Raw genomic sequence first — 13,863 nt, 5'->3', positions numbered from 1 at the left:
AACCCATCACTAGACCAGCGAAGCCAAGGCTTGATAGCTTCCTAAGCTTTCAACATGCTCTTGATAACAAAAGGGCCCTGTATGTGTACAAGTTCCTACATGATGAGAAGGATTTGAAAGCCAATCCCCTTCCATGTAGGCCTATTAATAGGGAACCTAGAAGAAATGCAATGCCGAATCAAAACTTTCCAAGCTTCATCTCCAGTAATGACATGTATAATCCATTTGGCACAAAGAGCGAGACCTTGCTTCTACGTGGAAAGAAAGCTAAGACCTCTAGACTCTTTGGGGAGACAACAAAAATCCCAAGCTACTTTGTGAAAGCCATGATGGTCAGAACCAAAAGCCCAAAGAAAGTCACGGAGTAATCTCTCTAATTTCAGATAAGAGGCTTCAGAAGGAGTCCAACAGGGCATCTTCAAAAATTCTATTTTATAAACTATCTACTTCACAATTCATCGAGGCCTAAATTTCATGATCAATTCCTTCTATGTAGGAATTGTTTTGGTTAATCATTATTTATTCAAAGCTTCTCTCCTTGTTTTTGGGTGCGAGGGATAGTTTGGTTTAATCAATGGGTTTTGTTTTCTATCTTAACCATTGTTTTATTTTGTTGTAGAGTTTTATCAAAGTTTTGTACCAATCCGTGTATCTATTCTTTGTCACTTTTCAAATTGCTTTTTTTTGGTTTCAATTCTCAAATTTCAATATTGATATTGTTGTTGGTGTTTATGTAAGGAAACTCAGGTGTGGAAACAACTTTCTACACTAATCCCTTAAGGAAAGTATTGTGCAAATTCCTATTAAATCCTTACAATTTTATATTTGATATTATGTAAACAATAATATTGTAGTCAACCATGGTACAAAAAACAGATAGAGAAAGAAAACACATAAACACAAAGATATGCTAGTGGAGAAAAATCTTTTAGTAAAACAACCCCACCCCTCCAAAACTTGCACAATGTATTATCTTCAACACAGAAGGTTACAACACTTACAATGCAAGTTATTTAAAGAGAATTGTGACACATAAGACCGATCTAGTAGCAATATACCATACCAACAATACACTTTCTCACACTCCAATCTGCAACCCTAAAAACACATATATCATATGCTTTCCCTTTTAGGGCAACTTCCATAGAACAACCATATTAGGGTTCTACCATTCTTTGGAAAAATAGGAATCCAAAATTTTTTACAAACTCAATGATCAATTACCACATGTCTTCACATCTTCACCCATCATTGAATCTTCATGAGATAGCTCTTACGTGTTATAGGAATCTCTCATAATCGTTTCAGCCATGATCTCCTTACACACAATAGAAGATGCCGACACATGCAAGTGGATTGACGCATCAACATGCCAACTAGACATGTACATTCAAACTTAATTACATTATTTGAAAAAAATACATTTACAAAACAAATAATAAGAATAGGAATTATCCAAGGTCGAGACACCTTATTCCTAATAGTTTATTAGTTTGAAAGTGTAAGATAGGCTTTTTCAAAAATATCTTCAAAAGTATATTTTATAAGTATTTTGATAGGTATATAATATGAATTTTCAATTGATATAGCTTTGAATAATTAAGAATTTGATCGTACTTGTAAATGTGTTAAAGTTTTATTTTATTTATTTTGTGGATTTAATTTCATTTAAAAATCAGTTTAAAGGATGGGTTAATTAGTGTTAAGTTTTTTATGGGGTCTATCTTGATGTTATATGAGGTTTTCTAAAGTAGTTTTTCTTTTACGATTTGTAGAGTAGAAATCATTCTCAAATGAGACCTTTGAACACTAGCAACTCATTATTAGTCATTCTACATAGACTCAAGACTTTGTTGTTTTAAAGAAGAGATCTTTGCCAATCCCTATTCAAATTAATTTTTCTATTTTTAATTTACTTTGTTGTATTGTCTTTCACAACATGCTCTATTTGCTTCCTCTCTTATCCATAGCTTTTTTCTTATTTTTCTTCTCTCTAAATCAATATTTCATGATTCCTAAATTAGTTGGAATAAGGTGCTTAATTTTGTATGCCTATAATTATCAAATTTATCAAGTTTCATCACGCTTCTAGACAAGTCAATTATTATTGCCTCAAGATGCTAGAAAAAGGTTTATTGAATGTCTTATTAGAAGTCTAAAATGAAGTTGTAGGTTTGCTATCCATTACTAGAGATTATGTTTCTTATACTAAAGAGTCATGGTATCCATATTTTCCTAGTGAGGTATGAAAAATGATGAAAAGTTTTAGAAACAAGATTTGTGGTAATCCAACCCTAGAACAAATTAGATTTGAGCCCCTTATTAGCATCTCATCACTTGAAATTTATTTGCAAATAGGATGAAAAACTTAAACAATTTTAGAAAAGGAAGTTTGCAGAAATATGACACATTGATAAGTAGGAGATATTTTTCGCAAGTCAAATTGTGATATTGCTATCATGATTTAACTATGTATTTTTTTGAGTCAAACTCATTGACACATGTTCCATGAGGAGTTATTCACGTAGACCCATATCTCATGAGAATGAATGGAACACTAAGCACTCATTGCATTTAGATGATGCTCACAGAGGTGAAGCACCAAGACTTTCTAGTAGGTCACCCATCCTATTTTTACTCCGTCTTGGGTGCACTTAACTACAAAGTATCACTCATGGTTAAACCCAGTGTGCTTGCAACCACATTTGAAAAAACTTCAAGCGTTATTCCTAGTTAACCATTAAATAGAAATCCCCTTAAGCTCATCAATTGACAAACTAACACATGCAAAAAGTCAGCCCCCCCCCCCTCTTGAAGACTCTCTCTCCTCTTCCACCTCAAGACTCTCTCTCCCCCCTCATCTTAAGACTCCCTCTATCCCCCAAGGTTAAGACTTCCTTTCTCATGCATTCACTTGCTCACTCACTTGAATGTGCACACATAAATCCCCCCTTAGTCTCTCTCTCTTGTGCATCCACTCTCCCAATTAGACCCTTACCCCCCACCCTCCTGTTACCTCAATCCCCTTTTTATAACTCCTTATTAAATACAATTAAAAATAATTTATGGATGTATACATTCATGATATGATTTATGTAATGTACAATCCATTATAGGTGATATACATGTTATTTTCAATCTAATTTAGGTTATGTACATATTAAATAATAGATTTATTTTTCACCATTTAGAATTGTATACATATATTAGATATTAATAACAATTTATAGATAATGACATGATTTTCTACAACTTTTTTTTGCATGTTATACACATATTATTCCTACATAATTTATAACAAAATATATTACCTCTAGATTGCCCATCCTCATGATGATACATTTTGATAAGCCTATTGTTCCTAAGATCACTCATATTTTATATAGTACATTGATATTGAGATGAGGAGATAGAATGATGCCATGTGCACATCTAATGAACTCTACAAGGATATATGGACCATTGATTTACCAAGTCTTGAGTGACTAAGCAAGTGCTTGACAACACATAAAACACATAAAATGGTTTGGATGATTTTAATTGTGTTGTATATCTAGATGACCAAACAAAATAATTTTCAAATTTTATGCCCCTTCCTTACAAAAATTTAAAAACTTCTAAAAGAAATGTTACCTCATCTAATAGAAGGGACATTTTGAAAACCATAATTGTCTTCTATAATATTTCAAGAAAATTGATAGTAGAGATAAAAATCAATATGATAATGATGAAAATAAAATTTCAAAAACTATTTTCCATCACATTGCATGACTTTAATTTATCAAACAATGTTTATCCAATCTTCGTATTAGGATTTGAACTGCAAAATGACACATATAATTTGGATCGCATTGTATAAGATCAATGTTTTGTATGTGTATCTTATTAATTTGATTTGATCCTACATCTGATAACATCTCTACTATTTGATGATGGGCATGTATTATCATTCCAAAATGATGTGATCAAACTTTTAATTCCACCTCTAATTATATCAGAACAAGGGTGATTTGAATTAGGAATTCAGATTACAATACCTAGTATAGAACCTATGATATTGTGACTTAATTGAAAGCAATTAAAATGTAACAATAGCTATTTTTGCAAGCCAAAAAGTGATCCATTCATTTTGAAAATAGAGTTTATACAAGTTTGATGGATCCCAAGGGTCACCATTATCCCTTGGAAATGAAAATGAAAAATCCATGGTGCAAGCTAATTAATTACAAAATAATCTCTAACAACTATAAAAACTACAAAAAGATATATTAAAAATTACGTCTACTTGTAGAAGTCATAACTTTTTACTCGTAGCTTGAAATCACGAACTGTCAAAATTTTTGTAAAAATCTTCTAAAGTTCTACATTAAGTATTCAAAGTTTTATCATCCTAATTGTAACTTCTTGGAATTTCCAAAGACCAAAAATGCCCTGGAGGCCTCCGAAAATGCAAAATACTTGAACATTAAAAATACCAATTTTTTTTTTTTGGTATTTTTCCATATTTTCTTATAAAAACATCCTCACCATCTTCATGGACTATGTTTTGATCATTCCTTCCTCCTTGAGAGGAAATAGCCCCATTTCATCCACACTTTACATCATATGTGGAAAGTGAAGTTGGATTTGTTCACATGTAAGCCACTTGTTGAACAAATTGTCCTACTTTTCCCACATGGTACAAATAGATTTTCTATTCCTCAAATTCTTCATGAAAACCTCCATAATTTGATCACTTTAAAGTGGATTAAAAACTCCTGGATTCAACTCTGTATGACTGATTTCTTTGGCAACATATGCAATATCGAGTAAAGGATGGAAATATGGCTTCAATAGTTCTACATTGAAGATCAAGTGAAAACCCAAAAAGGGAAGCAAGTTGAGTTAAAATGCATTTTCACCAACTTTCTTTATATTCTTATAGGGACCATAGCTAAGAGGAAAAAGCTTCCTATGAGGGCCTTGGTAATCATTCCTTCTGGAAATGCAACCACACCTTATCCCCAATGTAAAAATTATGAGGAGTTTGATGTTCGTCATGCCCCTATTTATACTTATTAGTGGTTTGCTCCAAAATTTCATGAACTTGTTTATGCAAATGGTGAATTTTATCAATGAACTTCATTGATTTGTCCTTCTCCTTATCCAAGCATGGTACCAAGTTAGGTTGCATAACAGGAATAGAAACATGTATTAGTGCTAAGGGCTAATATCTGAGACAAACTTCAAATGGGCTATGGCCAGTTGAACTATGAATTTCCTTGTTGTGGCTATGTTGTGCATAGGGAAGGCTCTTATCCCATGTACAGGGATGTTTGGAGTCATATACATGTAGGATTTGAATAATCATTCAATTAGCAACCTTTGTTTGACCATCTTTTTGATGGTGGAATGCAATAGACTTTGTTAGTTTTGTGCCCATCATTTACCATAATAAAGATCAAAATTTACTAAGAAACTGACCATCCGTATAGCCCAAAATGAACCCAAACATGCTCAAAAAAGAGTTTTGCAGTTTCTTCTATAGAGATTTCCTTTCTACAAGCCACCAAGATTGCAATTTTTGAAAATTTATTTGCTACAATATATAGACAATCATGCCCAAGTTTAGTGGTAGAAAGACTAGACATAAAATCCATTGAAATTGAATGCCAGGGTTTATTTGGGATAGGAAGTGGTAAATATAAACCCACGTTATGATTTGCAGGCTTTGTAATGACACATGCTGTACATGCTTGAATGTATTCTATTACATAATTTTTCATTTTTTGGTAGTAAAAATATCTTTGTAGTATAGCAGTAGCCTTACCTATTCCAAAATGAGCAGAAGCCTTATTATAATAAACTTCCCATATTAATTTCTTACATTCTTCCTCAGGATCACAAATATAAAGAAAGTGGAAAAATATTCCATCTTGCAAGTGATAATCATTCACATGTTTACCTTCCAAAAGTTGAGTATAAACATCTGAAAATTCATTATCATGTCCATACAAGTAGGGCCAATTTTTTGTTTGGTGACCACATGATTCTAATACCATACTTATTCCTATAATTGGAGGTCTACTTAGACAATCTGCTACCTTATTGGTGCTTTCTTTCTTACGATGAATGTTGAGATGAAATTGTTGAAGATAAGCTGACCATCGTTGATGCCTATCATTCTATACTTTTCCTTATGTTTGCAAAAATTGAAGGGGTTTGTGATTTGTGTGGATGATAGTCTGCTTTCCCAATATATAATGTTTCCATTTCTTGCAAGCTTGAACAAAAATATATCATTCTTCATCATAGGTTGGATATCTATGCATTGTATTAGAAAAGTCTCACTATGGTAGGCAACTGGATGTCCATGTTGCATGAGGAATGCTCCCAAGGCATATTCTGATGCACCATTCAAAAGATTTTTGTAAATCAAGAAGAGATAAAATTGGTGCAAAACATAAGCTTTGTTTTAAATCCTCAAATACTTGTTGTTGAGAACCTATCCACTTGAATTTCTCTTTTATACCTCCTCATAATGACTAATTTAAAGGCCAAAATAAATCTAAAAATCCAAACACAAATTTGTTATAAAAGTTAGCTAACCCCAAGAAGCTATGCAACTTTGAGAAATTCCTTGGAGTAGGCCGATCTTTAATTACTTGGGTCTTTTCAGGGTTAACATGAGCACCCTTACTATCAATAACATATCACAAGTACTTAATACTTTGTATACCGAAATAATATTTTCCCTTATTTTCATAGAGTCCATGGTCTTGTAATGTATAAAATATTTGTTCCACATGTTGTAGATGTTCTTCCAAAATTTTATTGAAAATTAGAATATCATCCATATATACAACTACAAATGAGTTAGTGAATGACCTAAGAAAATAATTCATCATCCTCATAAATGTGGCTGGGGAATTTGTGAGACCAGAAGGCATTGCCAACCATTCAAATAGTCCCTCTTTATATTTAAGAGTAGTCTTCCATACATTTGTTGGATCAATTGGTACTTGATTGTACTCAAATTTCAAGTCAATTTTAGTGAAGAATTTTGCCCCTCTAAGCTGGTCTAAGAGATCATCTATCTGAGGAATTAGGTATCTATTTTTTAGAGTGATCTTATTAAATGATCTATAATCAATATAGAGCCTCCATGTACCATCCTTTTTCTTTGCAAGAACAATTGGGCTACCACAAGGAGATACACTTGGGAAAATATGCCCTTTCTAAATTAATTCTTGTATCTTCCTTTTCTATCGAATCATTTTCTAGAAATGACCTCCTATATATTGCATCATTAGGAAATGGATTTTCTTGTATCAAATCAATAGAGTGTCTAACTTGGCAATGTGAGGGTACCCTTGTTGGTAACTCAAACATATTTTTATATTTTTTAAAAATCTAGTCCATTGATCTTTCTTTTTTTGTTGTGATGGACACCATGGAATGGGAATTACACACATTTTTCTTTTGTTCCTTAGGATGGATCATTTATAACATAAATGTACCAATTTTGGCTATTAACCTTCAACATTATTTCGCACTAATAAAAGATGAAGAGTGTGCAGGACTTACCTCTGGAATTTGATACTTTTGTCCACCTGATTTGATTGTCACATTTCGTGACCTTAACAAATACACTCCATGACATTGATACATGCATCACTACCCTAATAGAATATCACACATTAAGAGGAGCTATATCATAGATCATATCATCTTTGAATGGTTTTATAAAATATGAAAGATGACATTGCTTGTTTACTTGAATATATTTCCCTTGGCTCACCCACCCCATAGAATATGGTTGTGGGTGTGATGTTTTCTTCAAATTTAGTCTTTTTATAGTCTCAGAAGATATCATATCCTTTTGACTATTAGGAAACTTGCAAGAAATAATATAACCATTTCCACATAACTCATAATAGATCTGAAATAAACACATAATTAAAATCCTCATGCAAGAAAATAGACAACATACCCACAAAATTGTGGCACAAGATATACCCTGGGAAACCCTTATTGAGGGAAAAACCTAGCCTCCAAAAGCATCCATCACCATGTATTATACAAAAAAAACACCATTTCCATACAACCATGGATGCCTTCAAAGCCATAGCCACTACCAAGCAATCCATGTGAACAAGCATGAATCCACACATCCCATGCCATGCTTCTAACCTTCACAAATGCTCCCTTGGCTAACCTATCAAGCCTTGTCAAGCTTGACTCTTGCCTTTTTGTCTTCTCACTCACCAACAACTACCCTTGTGGCTACTTATATAGTAGCAAGTCCCACAAAACCACGAAGTGATATTACATAAACCATGTGCTACCTAACCCATTGACCCAACATTTAATATTGGGCATTTAATTATTTTCCCTAATATTAAATAATTACATAAAATATTATCACAATGTTACAATACAATTCATTAAGAATATTCCATGGGAATATTTACGTGTTGCATGGCCATCTAAGTGCAACATTACATAATGAAATAAAATAATACAATATAAAAATAATATGCAATGTGTGCAATAGCCATTATCTCAACTATCTCCCACTTGTTGTATACATTGCATAGGGTCAATCTATAGCCTCATAAATGAACAAGGGAGCAATCCCTCCCAACACATCCACCATCATGCATCAAACTACACCATGTGCTCCATCCTGGTACTCACAACAAAATCAAAGTATCCAACATCTCGAACATGAATGATCTCACCTCCTATTATGTCACTACCACTGAACATACATAGAAGCCATCCAAAGAGAAAGCCACCAACTTGTCGCATTAGAAGATCATAAAATCCTATACCAACTAAAATGCCAACAACAAAAACTTGACCCAAAGGTAATCACATGTATCCGTAGTTGTCAAAATATCCATAGTTGAAATAGTACCCACAACAAGTGCCAAATCCATCCAACTATCCATACCTCCAAAGGTATACCAAGTGAATCTCACATCATCAACATATCCAATATGTAACCTGTAATCACAAGCCTTAAAAGTAATACCTGCCACATATATATGAAGAAGATCCCACTACAAAATATAATGTTAAATCTATAACCAATCCACTCACAACATCTCAAAGAAGTGAATCCATGTAGTCTCAAGGACATCCACAATACATAAACCAATAACCTGCAAGAACAACTCTCATAGCATGTCTCCAATAGTCTCCAAGCTCTCCACAACCAACAGAGAAAATAGATAAAGGAATAACCATGCCATCTCTCACATGACATACATGAGCATAAACCAATGATCACAATCTCCAACCAATCTCGAATCCAATGTAAGTAAAACTGAACATCCAAGAAGATAACCAAGACCAAAGAGAAACCATGCAACTCATAACCTATGTCATGTCCTTCTACACACACCTCTAGATGTAAAATGTGCAAGTATGATCTCCTCCATAAAACCCCAACAAGAAGCCACAAAAACACCCAAACCATATGACCAATCATGGATGTAAGCCTCTCACAAGAAGATCAAAATCATAAACCATTCCTAAACCAAGGAATATGCCCAATATAAAACCATCTCCCAAACTCAACTAGCATAAAAACATATGCAAATGGAGATAACCAATGCTAAACCATCTCTCAAATGAGCCATCTAGAACTAACTAATGTACCATAGCTCAAGATCTATATCCATGAAAGACAAACATAAATATAATGCAACTAAGAGAAACAATGGGCTATACCTTTCAAGTAGCAAACCATCGAATAGACCAAGAGTGGGGAATGAGAACGCTCATCAAGATACCCAAGTCTTCAACCAAGACTCATCTAAGAAAAATCTCCTCTCAAGTCAATATTAGGTGACTGCTCCTCAAACTTCCTACTGAAACCATCAACTATCCCAACAAATACTTCTCTAATCCAAGAGAAATCAGCATCACCATTGTCTCTAAGTATCTATGAAACTAATCAATCCATGCTAACTCCAAATGCAACATAGCAGTATCATGAAGTATCCAGCTTATGATAACCAAGATCAATGTCAAAGTTCCAACCATGGCCTCAGGAACCTAAACATGACAACATGATCTTAACATCTCAACCAAAGAGATAACATGCTCCATAAGAACATACCATAACATATCACAACTCTAAACATGTATCAAGAGTATACTATGATATAATAATGAAACCATCCTCACACCAAGAACAACATGCCAAATGAAAGCATAAACCACACCTTTGCCAAGAACCTTGTGTGTCCTCAAGATGCAACCATCTCCACACACCATGAAGAAAACAATCTCCACATACCATGAAGATAACCAAGTGCACCATGCAAATGTCAAAGACACTTCTGCATCAACAAATTCTAAGACAAACCTCCAACATCTACAAACACTCAATAAATATATCAATGCCATGAACTCCCACTCAACTACAGTACCAAGTCATGTATGGCATCATAAAATCAATCTCCTACATGAAGATCCTCTAGGTCTACACTTACACAACCAACTTATCAATACCAAGTGAAACAAAGATCTCCAAACCTAAGAAGATACGAACCAAACCAAGAACTAATCCTCCATCATCACCCCATCATTGTCACAAGCTCTCACTAAACTATGTATCCAAGCTATCCATGACACATGATGAAAACCCATCCTCTAACAATGAGAATCAACCAAGGCATCAAACCATCAAAGAACTCAAAGTGCACATCATGAGCTCTTCAAAAGAAACCAAATAACCATGATCCTCAACCAAGAAGATATGCCACCATAACCAAATTTGAAATCCAAACTAATGAAAATTAAGGATGTACCTGTATATCCAATCATGTCATGCCAAAATCTATGACATCATGATCACATCTATGAATTGAGCATCTGACTCTTAATATGTCCAACCTATTAGCATAAAATAGTCAATCACAATCCTCTTCCATGATGGTACCTGATAACAACATCTCATCCCTTCTACATGAAGAAAAAATTAGCAAATCATGTGACTTAGGGCATAGACAACCCAAATCCAAGCCACCAATCTGAATATACATCAATAATGAAAGTTCAATGGGCAAAGACAACCCATAACCAAGCCATAAATGCAACTTGTAAGTATAGACTACTTACAACGCTGCACAATTTGTAGACCTAACAAGTCATCATACATATCCAAACCAAACACTGATAACCATATCATCATGAGACCAATCTAAAGTATGAACTAAGTATACAATGACATCAAATCTTAAATCTCCAATGCCATAAACTCACAATGTTACCATAGTCAATATATACCATAAATTGTTCAGATCAATATACTACCAAATAAATCATGCCAAATTTGCACCAAATTTGAACCAATCTGTAGAACTCTCCAAGAGCTTTCCATCGACTACTGGAAGTCCAAAATCTAACTTTGTATGCCCAAGTTATGCCCTAATTTGTGCTCCAAATAAAAAACATCTGACTTTAGGGTTCTTAAAACCTACCAAAATTCAAAATCATAGAACCAAACCTAGACCAAGTTGTAGTGCTTTGAATTAGCTTATCAACACCTGTAAAAACTCTAAAATTTGATATCCTGAGAGAAAGTTAAGGCCATTTTACTAAGATAGTATTTTTACCATTTTCACTACAATTTTTTTTTTGTAACCAAAATTTTGATAGGATTAAATTTGACGGACATCACAAGCTAAAAATTAAAAAAAACTTTCATTTCCTCTACACATGGCCAAACTAGGGCATATTACATATCAAAATTAGTGGAAATATCAACCTAGATCCAATGGTGAGGTCTATTTTTACCCAAGAGGTCATTTCTACAAGCTACCCCCTAAAACCCTCATTTAAATGAAACATCCAAAAAATCCTTTTGTCCAAAAATTTCACATGCCCAAATCTTTTAACATCCCATCATAACAGCAAACCCAAAACCCTCAAATTTGTAATAAAAAAATCATATATCTTGCCATTTTCTTTTATCCTCTCATGCATTCCCTTGGATTCAATCTAGGGTTACAATAACAAAACCATAGCTCTGATACCACTTGTTAGGAAACTTGCAAGAAGTAATATAACTGTTTCCACATAATCCATAATAGATCTGAAATAATTATAGAACTAAAATCTACATGAAAGAGAATAGAAAACATACCCACAAAATTGTGACACAAGATATACCCTGGGAAACCCTCACCGAGGGAAAAACCTAGCCTCCAAAAGCATCCATCACCATGTATTATACAACAAAAAACACCATTTCCATACAACCATGGAAGTCTTCAAAGCCATAGCCACTACCAAGCAATCCATGTGAACAAGCATGAATCCACACATCTCATGCCATGCTTCTAACTTTCACAAATGCTTCCTTGGCTAACCTATCAAGCCTTTTCCCACTCGACTCTTGCCTTTTTGTCTTCTCACTCACCAACAACTACCTTTGTGGCTGCTTACATAGTAGCAAGTCCCACAAGACCACTAAGTGGTATTACATAAACCATGTGCTAAAATCATGTGCTACCTAACCCACTGACCCCACATTTAATATTGGGCATTTAATTCTTTTTCCCAATATTAAATAATTACATAAAATATTATTACAATGTTATAATACAACTCATTAAAAATATTCCATGGGAATATTTACATGTTGCATGCCCATCTAGGTGCAACATTACATAATAAAATAAAATAATACAATATAACAATATTATGCAATGTGTGCAACACCCATTATCTCAACATTGACTACCACTATCAACAATAAAATGCAAGGCTTTTCCTCTTACCCACATTTGTGAATGGAATAACCCCTATTCACAATCATAAGAAAATAGCTTTGCAGTGGTCACTATGGCATATGGGTCAGCCTCAATGATTTTTTTATCCTCCTTTTGTTTTCCAAAATCTGTCACCTCAGGTTCAATAACTTCTTCATGGGTTTCCATCATTAAATTTTTTATAGAAATTCCACAATCTTTAGTGTTACAAGAGGGACTTTTATGGACTTCACACCAGATTCCTAATTCTTGCCCTATTTTCTTTCTACCCTAAGTCTTCTTTGCTGGTGAGTTTGGAGATGGTTCCTTGGCTATTTGTTTTCCCATTGGCTTATTACCTTTACCTTTCCATTTGTTTTTCATTGGATTTTCCCTCCTCCCTTTTTGTTTGAACTTCTCCTCAATTTTTGATGCATATTTGAAAGCACTAGACAATGCTTCTATGTTCAAGAAATCCATTTCAGTTTGAATGTATCTATGAAGACCACTCTTATACTTTAGAACTTGATATTTTAATGAGTCTTTGATGCCAAGCTTTACAAAGAGAGCATGAAATATGTTGGTGTACTCTTGAACTGATTGGTCTTTCTTTTGTCAGAGTAAATTTCCATTGCATATATTTTTGTTCATAGGTATCCTCAAGGTAATATTCTTGTTTTATATGCTCTGCAAATTCTTCCAATGTGGGTATTCATCAAATAACATAGAAAGTTCATGTCCATTACAAGCTTCTTGGGTTTTTTGAGTTGTTAAGTGTACCTCCCATGCCAACTTCACATGATTCTCATCTTTGAGGAGGGTGAAGGTTATCTTTTCAATATGTGTAAAATTATTAACAAAAAAGTACCTCTCCAATTTGGACAACCAGTCATTAACAACATTTGCATCAATTTTCCCTTGAAAAGTTGGAATATCAAAATTTACCTACATCTTGAAAGGGGTTTGCCCGCCAAATTTTAAATTTCTTGGACTGTCTTGTAACTCTCATTTTGTAGGCATCCATGAATTATTTCTTCACATTGTTTATTTAATGCACCCCTTCCACTAGTGTTTTGAAGGATTCATCCATCACCTCAGGTGGTTACTTTTCCAT

This window comes from Cupressus sempervirens, chromosome 3 (assembly GCF_028749045.1).
Source record: "Cupressus sempervirens isolate cs-2001-9-10 chromosome 3, ASM2874904v1, whole genome shotgun sequence".
NCBI classification, from domain to species: domain Eukaryota; kingdom Viridiplantae; phylum Streptophyta; class Pinopsida; order Cupressales; family Cupressaceae; genus Cupressus; species Cupressus sempervirens.
Note: the sequence above shows the minus strand (reverse complement) of the source record.